The 12,414-nt window shown below is 46.7% G+C and overlaps 1 pseudogene; it reads right to left on the bottom strand.

The window, feature by feature from the left end:
- LOC144369701 (tyrosine-protein kinase SYK-like) overlaps positions 1–8,872 on the bottom strand; it is a 45,524-nt pseudogene extending 36,652 nt beyond the window's left edge.
- Between the last annotated feature and the right edge of the window lie 3,542 nt (positions 8,873–12,414).

Genomic DNA, 12,414 nt, shown 5'->3' with positions numbered 1-12,414 from the left:
CCACCTGAGACAAGGTGATCAGTGTCACCTCTAAAGAGGGCTGCAAGGACACAAGTTTCCCCCAAACAGGGGTCTTGCTATGTTGAACCATAAAGTAACACCAAACTTCTAGAATGAACTCTCACAGCTTCAACTGCGACTACTCGGGTGATTCTCTAAATGGGACTTCTAGCAGGTCACTCAACAGTACCCCATAGGGAGTCATTGGGAGTTAGCTCCCTATGTTCATTCGTGAGTCAAATTCAGTCTGTTTGGTAGGCTTCTACACTTCCCAGCATCTTCACACTGTAAGGTCCCTGCTTAGTATCTGGACAGCCATCTTCAGTGACAGCCACCATTTTAAGAAAAATTTTGCTTTCCTGCCCGAGGGTATTTCTGAGAAAGACTCACCACTCCCTTACACCAACCCCACCCTTAACAGCTTGCATTAGGACCCACCCTGCTCTGATCCCTGAGTCTGCCCCATAAAGGTCCCAAGCCCCAAGCCAGTTTTGCCTCTCTCTGTCTATAGAGAGATGGCCTTTGTCACCTCTGACAAATAAACTGTCCTGTGTATCTCGGCCTGGTCTCTGCTTTCATCTCTCACTTACCCATCTCTCCTTCCTCACTTTCCTTCAGGAATCACAAAACTTAGATTCTGTTTCTAGATTAGAGAGCCCTGAGGTTCTTCAGAGGGAGGTCTGAGGGAAGGAGGGTTGGTTTGGGGAGACTTAGCTGGGGTCACCCTGGGCTAGGAATGGACCTGTGTGGGAGACCTGTGTGGGAACCTTAACCCGGAACAGGGAAGTCAGGGAGATGGGTGGACAGGCATCAGAAACATCAGGACAAAAGAACTTACTTAGCAGTTTTTGTTCTCTGTGTATTTGTTCTTTGAGGTTTGGCTCATTTCCTCTTTTTTTGGGGGGGGGAGGGAAGGAGGGGGGTCTTGGGGATTGAACCCAGAGGCACTTAACCACTAAGCCCTTTGTGTGTTTTATTTTGAGACAGGGTCTTCCTAAATTGCCGAGGCTGGTTTTAAACTTTCGATCCTCCTGCCTCAGCCTCTTGAGCTGCTGGGATTACAGTTGGGCACCACAGTGTCCAGGTCATTTCCTCAGTTTGTATTCAGAGCCTTCTCCAGACTTCCATTAAACACTGGCGAGACCACACTGTGGCTGTAGTCACTTGGCATCCAGGGGGGATTAATTCCTGGACCCCATAAGGATCAGATCCATAAGCTGCTCAAGTTATGTTAAAGGGAACAGAACCTACACACATCCTACTGTAAACTTTAAACATATCTACTTATAATACCCGACGTAAAAGCTATGTAATAATTGTTAGTCTATATTATTTAGGAAAGAATGACAAGAAAGAAAAAAGTCTTTGTATGCTCAGTACAGGTACCAATTTAAAAATATTTCGGATAAAATTATCAGCGCTTGTTTACATAACTTCACTTGGCTGTTTTCACTGCTAGGACCTCTGGTAACTCTACTTCTGCTCCTCTTGTTCAGTCCAGGTCTTTTTAATCCAATAAAGCTTGTATCTTCCAGATTACAACAATTCCATGTTAAGAGATGGCAACACAAGATTATAAACCCCTCCCTGCAACTGAGACCAGTGTCTATCTCCTTTAGAACAGTCAGGACGGGACTTTTGATCCCTGGCTAGGCAGGGTCATCACCCCTTTATAGCCTGAAGTGGCCATAGAAGATGGATCTTCACCCCTCACTAACGGTAAGATTAAGGGATCAGAGTCTCAGGGGAGGAAATAGAGAGGGATTTAGAATAAGGAGATAGAACTATGGAATCTTAAGGGAAACACCCTCAAGCCATTGAAATGCAGAGTTAAGTCACTGAGATGCAGAAAACACACTTCCAAACTTTGGCCCATGTTCTTGGTTTGTGATCTTGAAAACTGAGGGAAATACACAAGTGACAGGAAAACTGGCATGATATTGTGCAGCCCCACCCTGTATCCACCTCCCATCTAGCCCCTGATGTAGCCCTTCTATAAATATTGAACCCCCCCCAAATCCAAGGCAGGGCTTCTTACTTTTGAGACAGCCTACCTTCTCCCTTGAATGTGCATCTACCTTCTTAATAAACCTCTATCTGTGCCTTAAAACAAAAAATTCAGATCCACGAATGTGGAACCCACATAAATGGGAAGCTGGCTGTATTTAGTTATCCATCTGCACTGCAAAGCAGCACCTCATGGGTGATGTCTGGTCATCAACAGCTGCTGGATCACCTTTGCTTCATTGAAGGATGGATTGGTACTTGGAGGGAGTCACTGGATCTTAACAAAAGCAAGTTTCAGAAACCCCAAATTCTCTACAGGGCCCTGTCTCCAAGTACACTCAAGGGCAGTCCTTGCCTTCAAATTCTGCCTTCTGTCTTGTTGCCACATTGCCCTGAGAATAAGGACAGAAATGAGATGTGACCCCTAACCACAAACTCAAATGGAGAAGGGTGTGGGCCCTGCGCACCTTATACAGAGCCATCATCCTGAGCACCACATGAAGGGACAGGGACTCAAAGGGAATGTGAAGCTTGTCCTATCACCAGGGAGCTGGAAGCCCAGACACAGAACATGGGGCACCAGGGACATTCTGCACTGTGCCCTGAGGACTCTGCAGCAGAGCTTAGCACATGCCACCCTGTCTTCCCACAAGCATTAAACACAGTTCCTGTGCTCAGGCATGAGAAGGCAAAGACCCCAAGGTCACAGTAAAAAATAAACTCTGCCCCACTGTTCCAGCATGCATGAATACGCACGGCCTGGCTCTGAAGGGTGGGCCCCCTTTCTCTCCAGAGCCTGTTGAGGATATGAGAGGCAGAAAGACCACGCTGAACACCTGGTGCATCTGGCCCTAACTATCCCAAAGGTTGCCCCACCAACTCACCTGGAGCAGAGCCTACCAATGCCTGAGACCTTCAAGGTTATCCCTCCTCCTCCACCCCTACCCTCCTCCCTCTGCACCATCTAGCTGGCCTCCCATGGGGGCCCAGCCCTCTAGCACACCCCTGCCTCGAGGCACTCACAAGAGCTCAGGTGGGATGCATCCTTATGGCCACAGGTCTCTCCTTTGCAATGAGGCCCTCCCTCACCACCTGGCATAAAACAGGACCCTAGTTAAGTGCCCTCAACAGACTATCAGCTCTCCATATTCACATGTTCCACATCCAATACTCATTCAACCAACTGGAAAACTGAATTATTTCAAAAACAAAAAAAAAATCAGTCTGTACTGACCATGCACAGACTTTGTTCTTGTCATTATTTCCTAAATAACATAGATTAACAACTCTTTTCACAAGATTCACATTACATTAGGTATTACAAGCTATGTAAAGAGGATTTAGACTATCTGGGAAGTTATGTGCAGATAGTTTACCATTTTATACAAGAGACTCATGCACTGGTGGATTTTGGTATCTGAAAGGGATCCTGGAACAAATTGCCCCACGGATGTGGAGTGATGACCGTAGAGAGCACTTCTAACTGCTCAGTGTCTCTCACTAAAAAGATGGCTTCACACAGGCAGATACTTGCAGGGCTGAGTTCTCCCATGGCAGAACCCCTCAGGGCACCCATTATTTGGTGCTTTACAGAACTACAGACTCCAGTAATGTTGGTTCATGGGTAGATGAGCAGATATAATAACAGGAGAGGAGATACCAGCCACATTCTTTGGGAAAATCTAAATAAAGGCTTGGGAAGGACTAGGAGAAAGAAACCAATAGCTTGGTGACACCCGCCTTTTCTAAGTGAGGATGCCCAGCCATGACTGGAATCCAGTTTTGACTTCAAACACCCTGTGCCATGGCTATTTGTTGAAAGGAAATAACATCTTAGGACAGGTCAGATCTGAATCACTCAAAACCAGGCTTGGGATCTCCAGCAACCATGGTGCACCCCAACAGGGGCAGGTAGGACAGATGCCTGTCATAGACTGAAGACAGGAGTACTCATGGAAGATGTGCAGCCTCAAGATCTGCTGCTGTCTCATAAGAGTCACTGGAGTCTGTTAGCTCTACTTCCCATGAAATAAACACCAGCAGACACTTGTCAAGATGAAGGAATCCGGACCAGCCTGGGGGCAACCTGAACTTGGGAGAATCATCACATTTGTTGACATAGACCCTGCTCCATGCCAGACACAAGGAGGATCTGGGCCAAAATCAGGATGCTAGAAACTTCACAGTCTACAAAAGTACAGGAGCCCATATTCAGACACGAAAGCACTATACACCACTGTCTCGCAGAAATGTCTTGGTCTCCACCAAGCACCCCATTTAGGTATTGCAGGAGGACACATTGTCATAAAATAAAACCTTCAATAGTACAGGTTTCTAGGATGCCTCTTTATATTTTATCTGTAACAAATAACCATGAAGGTTCCTAGTGAAGAGAATTTCCTGGTGCTAATGTTGGAGAAGGAACACTAAAAGTTAGTGGAGAGAGAAAAACAGACTGGTATGGACTCAGAGGCCACGCCCTGCTGTGAGCTTGGCATGTGTTTCCTTGAATCTGCAAGGCAACAGTAGGCAACATCACCACTGACCCCAGACCCAGACAAGCTGAGCCTTAGGAAGGTCATCCCGTAGTCCGAGGTCCTACAATTGGCATTGGAACCTTGGTTGTGAAGTGGGGACTCTCCAGCTCCACCATGGGCTCCTGCCTCTCGATAGTAACCTCCCTGACACAAGGCCTGAACTGAAGGGTGCTGATAGTGGGCAACCCAGCATGTTTGGCAGCGCCAGGAAGGAGTGGGGGCTGGGGTGTGGGCAACGAGCAAGGTAGCATCCAAGAGATTGGAGATCACCGTGTAAGGCAGAGCAAGAACCCAGTCCCTAGCTGGCTGCACTGGCACACACCTGTAATCCTAATGACTCAGGAGGCTGAGGCAGGAGGGTAGGAGGATGGCAAGTTCAGAGCCAGCCTCAGCAATTTAGCAAGGCCCTAAACAACTCAGCAAGATTCTGTCTCAAAATGTGAAAAAGGGCTGGGGACATGGCTCAATGGTTTAGAGCCTCTGGTTCAATCCCTGGTACCCCTCTCCCACCAAAAAAAAAAAAAAGAACAAAGTTATAGAGTTGACTGGGAGGACTATGAAAATGTGGATGTTGGAGAAGGAACACTGAAAGTTAGTGGAGAGAGAAAAGCCCTCTCCACGAGGCCCTGCACCTCATGAGCTCTAATATCGGCTGATGCAGATGCACAGTGGTTCTGAGACTCTCCTATATTAACTGTGAGCCCCAGGACCAGGAGGGTGCATGGGATGTCTGTCTGTGCAGCAGACAGACAAGGATGCACACTGGGTCCCCTGTCTTCTGCATGAAGTTCGTACATGGCCTTGAAGAAAGAAGGTGAGAACAGGACTCGGGCCCATGTAGGGTGTGAACACTTTTTTCAGCAACAGGTAACTTTGAGAAATAAAATGTGCTCCATGGTTATTTCCCAAAGAGTCTAAGAACAGGTCCTCTTAGCAAAGAGCCAGAAGGCCTTGTCTCTGAGTCTTGTCTCTCGGGCACTCCATACATGAAGAATGCAGTCCTGTGACATGTGTGTTGGAAATTATTGCTGAGGAAATGGAAAAAGTCCAAACTGAGAAAATGAGCTTCTAGGTGTCTACACGGAGGGCAAACACCTTTTCTTAATGCACACCATCAGTACCAGCGGCTGGGGTTGCATCACCCTGAAAGTCACAATTTGACATCATGCATCTCAACCTGGGCTACTTTTTTATTTTTTTAAGTTTGTGTTTAAAATCATTTTAAAAAATCAGAACTATGAGAAAAATTCTTTAAATAGGTGGATACTCAGAGAATACACTTCTGTTTCTAGAAAAAGTTGACAGAGTCTGCCCAGTATTCATCAATGTGCCTGACTACTAGATTACCTCACTGTATCTGGTTCAGTTTCTGAGGCAAGAATGGGGTCCTCTGTGATCCCCGGGAAGCATCTCTGTTGGGAACACTGAGTTGTGACAAATGCACATGAGCCTTCTCTCTGCCAGCAACCATCTGCCCTTTCATCTTGCCAGAGCACCTTGGGAGACAGGTGCTTTCACCCCAAAACAGCTCTCAACCTTTCTGGATCATGACTCCACCCAGCTGGCCCACTCCTCCAAGGACCTTGTCAAATTCAGGTTTACACTGACCCAATAAAGACCAAGAGCAACAAAACCCAGGATTCATACCTTCTGATGTTTGAGATTATAAAGCTGAAGTCTGCAAACCCATTCTGATTAAATAGCTATAATCACTGTTTATATAAACTACTCCCAGGAATCTTTTTGAAAACAAAAAAGAAAAAATCTACCCTGTTAGCACTTAGTTCCAAGAAAAAAATAAAAGTACAGTCTGAGGTTGGGGGTGGGAGGATCTGAAGGAACAAATTTCTGTTTGCCTTTCTGTTCCATGATCACAGACATTGTCTGTGCTCCTCATATTTGCCATGAAAAGCGGAATTCAGGTTGATCCTCTCTGAGCTGAAAATCTGAAATGTTCCAAAATCTGAGACTTAGGAGCTTGAACATGTTACCAGAAGTGCAAAACTTCACACCTGGTCTTATGTAATGGGTCAAAATGGGTGCACCAAAAATACCATCTGAGATTCTCTTATACAACCTTACACAATGTGTATTTCCCAAGATATTTCCAAAATTAGAAAAAAAATATCAGAAATCCAAGGCACTTCTGGCCCCAAGCATTTTGGATAAGGATCATTCAACTGTCTGTGGCTGAATGCCATTTTCTTTAAACATGGAGTCCCTCTATAACCAAGAAGGGTGTGCACTTCAGGGACACACTAGGCAAAACACCCTGGGTCACAATTAATAGTTTAATATGAAGTGTCCTTAGGACAGGTCAGCACATGTGTCATCAGATGAAAACATGTGACCCCTTCCTGGGTTCCCCTTAACTGTCCAAGCAAGCCCAGAGGTAGAAGGTGAGGCGAACAGACATAATACTTACAAAAATTTTCCATTTGTCTTTGATCCTATCAGGACAATCTGCTCAGATTCATCCCGAGAGATGTTCCCATGGAACCAGGGCATCTTTTCATAGACCGTGGTGGCGATCAGCTTCTCCATCTGGTGCTTTTGACTGATGATGGCTTGTTCCAGAGCCTGGCCCTCTGTGACCAGGGAGAGAGAATGAGCCACACCAGATAGAAATGGAAAAAACCACACAAGCCATGTCTGATGTTTGGTGAGCTCTAATGTGGCCAAGGAGGATCAGATTCAATGCATCCAATCATTTATTCATTCAGAAAAAAACAAACTGTAGGATCTTGAAGGTGACTTAAATACCGTCAAGTGTATAAATAAGAAAGATGTTTTGGAAAAAAGAGTTTGGCCTTTTCGAAACCAGACAAAACGTTGAATACCACCTGGTATAAACACCGAGGCCCAGAAAACCAAATCATCCACTAGGTAGACAGTTCTATGATAGAACCTGGTTATTCCAAGAAGGTCTTAGGTCAAGAAGCCCTAAGAGGTGAACAAGGAAGGCACCTGAGGTGTCCGGTCCCTTTTACCTAGTTACACTGGGCACCTCACTGACCCTGTACCTGTAGGAAGCGTCATCACAGAAAGCACAGGGGAAAACTCTTGCCCCTGTGGGCAAAGCAAGATGGAAACCAAAGGTGGAAAACTGGGCAGAGCGCTTAGTCAATGAACTACTTTGTCTTTCTTAGTGGGAAAGAAACCAATCTTTTCAAGAGTTACTAATGAAGAAGCCAGTGTTTGAATTTGCATTAATCAAGAAAAACCCAAGAATTAAAAATAAAAATAAAACCACCCCAAATGTGTAGCTGAGAAGAGCAAGGAGGGTAGGTAAGAATGTGGACATCTTTGCCAACTTACCAGAGGCAAATTTTTGTGCACGTGTCCAAATTAAACACAAGCATCCTCTGCTGAGGCAAACCTGGCCTCTTGGGCTTTATACCAGAGATATTGCAATCCAGCTTAGTATTGGCATAGAGTGATATCATTAGCAGCAGTATTTATAATTGATAAAAGGGTTCATCAGTGGATACTAGTTAAATAAATTATCGTGCCCAGTGGGCAATGCCAGGTGGCCAAAGAAAGGGGGGTGCACCTATGTGTGTGTGAGACAGAACATTCAGCGAGAGATATTAAGAATTTGTAAATTCAAGGGCCAATCATTATTCATGGATGACCCTGTTAGGTAAATATCAATGTCTCTTTGAAAAGTCCCTCCATGAACTTGGTGGCAACATCTCCTGTAGTGCAGAAAGCCACATCCCGGGCATGAAGTTTCCCTGCCTCAGCGTATAAAGGATGAATGGTAGTCTTCCTAGAGTCAGTCGCTTTTTGGCTAAAATTAATGGTTAAGGAGTTGGGTGCTCATTTGGGCACACTAGGTTTGCATGTCATGGGAACATCTCTGTGGGATCCCAGGTTCCCATGAACACAGGGTGCAGGTCCAACTGAGACCCACCTGCAGGTTCCATGTCTGCTTTTCATATTCCCTGATGAGGTTTTTCTTCAGGTCCTCGAAGGGCCCTGTCTTGGGCTGCACTCCGGGGGGTCGGTTGAAGGGTTTTGTGAGAAGGCAGATGTGGCCATCGGATTCCTGGGAGTGGTACTGGCAGAGGTCAGCAGGGCTGCTGTGGGTCCTGCCACCCGAGACGGCATAGGTGCCATTGATCTCCCTCTCGATGGTGTAGTGCTGTGCCTTACTGCCGTGAGCCACCGACAGGGCAAAGCCACCCAGGTAATTGCGACTCTGACGCAGCAGGTAGAGCCCATCTGTCATGCCCCCCTGGACCAGGTAATAATTGGCCTCCTCTCAAGTGATGTTGCCAAAAAAAGGGCAGGTGGTTGACACTTTCTGTTGGGCTGTTGGCCATGCCTGCGCCGTCTCCTCAGGAAGTGACAGGGCCCAGGCAGGGAGACACCTGGGGACAAGACAAAGATGAGAAGACTTCAGTGAGCAACTCAAGCTGCGAAAAATGTGGGCTGAATCCCTCTGAACCCTTGCCAGCTGGAGACAGATCCTCCCAGCTCAGAATGGAAGTGCTTCCCTCTTTGGACTTCCCATCATGCACTGTCGTTTCTGCTCACACGACTTACGGTTTCCCAACCCGCCCTCTGCATAATTAACCCCAAATAACAGCCTTTAGCCAAAGTCACCAAATTCACTTTTTTTTTTTTTTTGGTGGGGGACAAAAAATTTTAAGAAGAAACCTACTAAAAAAGAGAAGTACACAGAAGTGTTATTGCAAAACAGGCTCAGGCACTCCCCGTGTGGGTGGATGGCAGCACCCAGGAGCAGAGACCAATACAAGCTTAAAGCCAGGGTTGCTTTGGAGATGGCAACGGTTTTTTATTTTTGCAGGACACGTTGCCAGTGAAGATGCTGTTGAACTCCTTTCCTCTCTTTTTTTTTTAAATTTTTTTTTTAGTTCTCGGTGGACACAACATCTTTGTCTGTATGTGGTGCTGAGGATCATACCCGGGCCATACGCATGCCAGGCGAGCACGCTACTACTTGAGCCACACCCCAGCCCTCCTTTCTTCTCTATCTGAATTACAGAGATGACTCCAGATAGCCACTGGGAGAGTTGAAATCCAGAGAGCAGCTGTAGGGGCCTCATCTGTGACCATGGAACACTGTCCCCTTCTGTCACCACAGGCCTCCCCACCTGTGGTCTGGGGTGGAGACCAGACAGCAGCTGCCTGAGGCACCCAAGCCACATCCTCCTGCAGTTTGCTTGAGCGTGGGAACAGTATGCCCCGATCCCACTCCACTCCACTCCATCGCCTCCCTTTGTCACATGGCTTCCCAGGTGACTAGGGCTCCTCCAATGCATGGGTGATAGATAGTACAGGCTCACAGCTACAAGGACATCTGAGCAGGAAGGTTCTGCCCCCCTGGTGCCAGCACACACTGCAGAGGGGAAATGGAGCTGCAGACAAAGGTGATTGATTGGTTGATTGATTGATTGATACCAGGGATTGAATCCAAGGGTGCTCAACCACTGAGCCGCATCCCCAACACTTCACTGGATTTTAGAGACAGGGTCTCTGAGTTGCTTAGGGACTTGCTAAATTTCTGAGGTTGGCTTTGAATCTGCAACCCTCCTGGCTCAGCCTACTGAGCTACTATGATTTCAGGCATTTGCTATTGTACCTGGTGCAGATGCAGTTTTAACATGGAGCTTTGTAAATGGGATGTCCAGGAGGTATCAACAGAGGTGTGTATTTTAAACTAAGGGACTGGTCATGGAAGGAGATTATCCAGATGGCCTCACTGTTCATCTGAGGAGAAAGCACTGGCCCCTTCATGTTCTCCAGACTCCCCGAACACCTCAGGCATACACAACATACCACACACACATCACATGCACATATATGACATACACACTGCATCACATACACAGGTATCCAACAAATACACCAAACCCACAAACAACCCACAAACACAACACGCATGTCATGCACATCACTCATACACCACCTCCACATCATACACACTCCATAAACATTCCACATATCACATATTCACCACACAACATACACATATCATATACATATCACAGACTTCACACACATAACAGATAACACACCACACCTACAAACCAATACACCACACACATATACACATCAACCATCAAATTCACACACATAACAGACAACACACCACACCTAAACACAATATACCACACACGTATACACATCAACCATCATTCACACAACATACATATCACAATCACACATCATGTATACATGTGTCTTACATACACACATCATACAACATACATACAACACAAACACCATACACACCACTCATCACTAAACATGCACCACGCAGCACAATTACACACATACCACACACATCACATCCCATATATCATATACATACACATCACATACACATATACCACACATACTACACACATAACACACTATATACACACCATACACACATCATACAAACCCTACATCACATGTACATGCCTGCACCACATGCCACATCATATCCACTGACTGCATCACATATACACACACACCCCACATGATACATAGCACGGCCCCCACATGATTATACGAAACAACCCCTTTGGATGGGAACTGTCCTCTAATTGGCTGCACAGCACAGGAACACCCACCTGATGCAGGTCACTGAATTTTCTCTGGACAGTATCCTCACTCTGAGTGGCCCTGCAAAGATGGGGGTGTGGTCCAGTGTGATAAGATGCACAGTCATTTTTTTGCTTGCTTTTCATAGTATTTGACTGTTAACGTCTGATTTTTCTTTGTCCGACAAGTTTCTAAGAATTTAAAGCACAGTCTAACTTGTTCTTAGGTTGAGGATGCTGTTAAGGAGGGGACGTGTCTGGTGAAACCGAGTGTCTTTTGGGAGGTGCATCTATTCTGACTCTTCCCCTCCCTGGTTCTCTCGCCATGGTGTCTACTGCAGGCTCAGCCCCACCCCTAAGTCCTCTCTTGTCACACTCCACACTTTTCTGGCCAGGGGTGCTGGGCCTGTAGGGCCTGGACTATCCCTCCTACCTCCTTTCACCCTGCAGGCTGTCCTGCTGTGCTGCTATTCCCGCCATCTTGGGGAGGCCATAGTGTTCATCTGCTGCCTGCCCACATGTGGATCCCCTGGCAGTGCCCAGCAAGGAACACAGGGGACCTTCTGCAGTCTTGTGTTCTCCCAGGAGTGACTCCCAAGGGCTGTGTGCATGGTCCTCACCCTGCACCATGACAGGCTTCACCTGCAGCTGCTGACCTTCACCTCTGACCCCACACACACTGACCATACACTTCCTCCCACAGCCTCCCTCCTGTGCGCACAGACTGTGCGCCCTCCAGGCTGCCTGTGCCCCTGCCATGAGGCTCACTCCCGGCATCCCATCCTCAACTCTCTGGACCTCACCAGGGCTGCCACAGACACCCCCCCTTTCCTGGGCCCACTTCATGCCCCCTGGGCCTCTCCCACACCCCTGACCACTCTCACCCATCCTCACAGAAGTACCTCTTATGCCCCTTGCTGTGTAACTGTCCCTGACTGCTCATACCCCCTCCAGGTCCCCATGTCCCTCCTCAGGTAGCTTTAATCCACTAAGAGCTCCAACTAAATAACTTTTTAAAGGAACAATATTTTAAATGAAATGTTAACAACCATCTTTTGATCGATATAAATCAGAACCTCATTTTCTTTGAAAGTTCACTGGTTTCTTAGTAATAGCTACAGCTCTGCTGGTGATGTGGCCTGAATCTCATGTTCAAGTGCATCGACAGAAGACAGAGCAGGTTGTCACAAGGTCTTGGGGTCCTCTAGAGGCTTTCTGAGGTACAAGTCCTTTATAGCTCATTTTGGTTTTGTTTATTTCATTTCTAATAATATACGGGGCATGGTGTGATGTTTTGATACATGTATAAA

Source organism: Ictidomys tridecemlineatus, chromosome 13 (genome assembly GCF_052094955.1).
Source record: "Ictidomys tridecemlineatus isolate mIctTri1 chromosome 13, mIctTri1.hap1, whole genome shotgun sequence".
NCBI classification, from domain to species: Eukaryota; Metazoa; Chordata; class Mammalia; order Rodentia; family Sciuridae; genus Ictidomys; species Ictidomys tridecemlineatus.
Note: the sequence above shows the minus strand (reverse complement) of the source record. Positions and strands in the feature narration are given on the sequence as shown.